Here is a 911-nt window from a genome sequence, read left to right as displayed (position 1 = left end):
CGGGCCTGCAACATCCGGTTCTCACCGGTTTTTCCGTTGCCGGGTACTCCACATCCGGTTCTCACCGGGTCTTCCGTTGCCAGGTACTCCACATTTGGATTCGGCCTCAGCCGAGTTGCTCATCAACACCGTTCTTCTCACTTCCCATTTGGAGGGACCTGTTTCCTAACACAAAATGCTCCCGAGGAGATTCAAGCTTTTCATCAACGGTACCCACAAAAGCCGGTCGCGGATCTTCGGAGGCAGCCGTAGGGGGAGGATAATGTCATAGACATATGCCACACCACGATGGAAGGTAGGGATTGAACCCAAGACCTCCTTGTCTCCATCAGGCTGACGGGAACAGAACGCTCCCTATACGCAACGCTTGGCCACAACCGAGCTTAGGATCATACACAGAAAACGGAAAATGAAACGCACGACACAAAGAAGAGAAGAACACACAAGATGTTTACGTGGAAAACCCAAACTAAGGGAAAAAACCACAGCAACCCACAGGCTGCAAATTATCACTATGTTAGAATGTACAACAGTGAGTTCACGGAGGCAACAACCTCGTGCTCACGATCCTCGCCACAGGTGGCGGTTACAACAGAGGCAACGACCTCTATCTCTCTCTCTCTATATATATACTATTACGCGCACTAATCTCGTGCAAAACAAGAATGACAACAACACCCACTAAGAGTTTGCCCTAAGTCATATTTATACTAATATGACTTTTCGGCTATTTACAAATATGGCCATGATGAACTCTCAGAAACATATTTACGAATATGTCTCTTCATTCGGTTCTCACCGGGTCTGTACCATCCGGCTCTCCGTAGTCGGGTACTCCTCATCCGGTTCTCACCGGGTTTGTACCATCCGGCTCTCCGTAGCCGGGTACTCCTCATCCGGTTCTCACCGGG

The sequence above is a fragment of the Azolla caroliniana genome, unplaced genomic scaffold (genome assembly GCF_043228905.1).
Source record: "Azolla caroliniana isolate FFs.n. ecotype wild unplaced genomic scaffold, voAzoCaro1.0.p SCAF_10, whole genome shotgun sequence".
In the NCBI taxonomy this organism is placed as follows: domain Eukaryota; kingdom Viridiplantae; phylum Streptophyta; class Polypodiopsida; order Salviniales; family Salviniaceae; genus Azolla; species Azolla caroliniana.
This window is presented reverse-complemented; position numbering follows the sequence as displayed.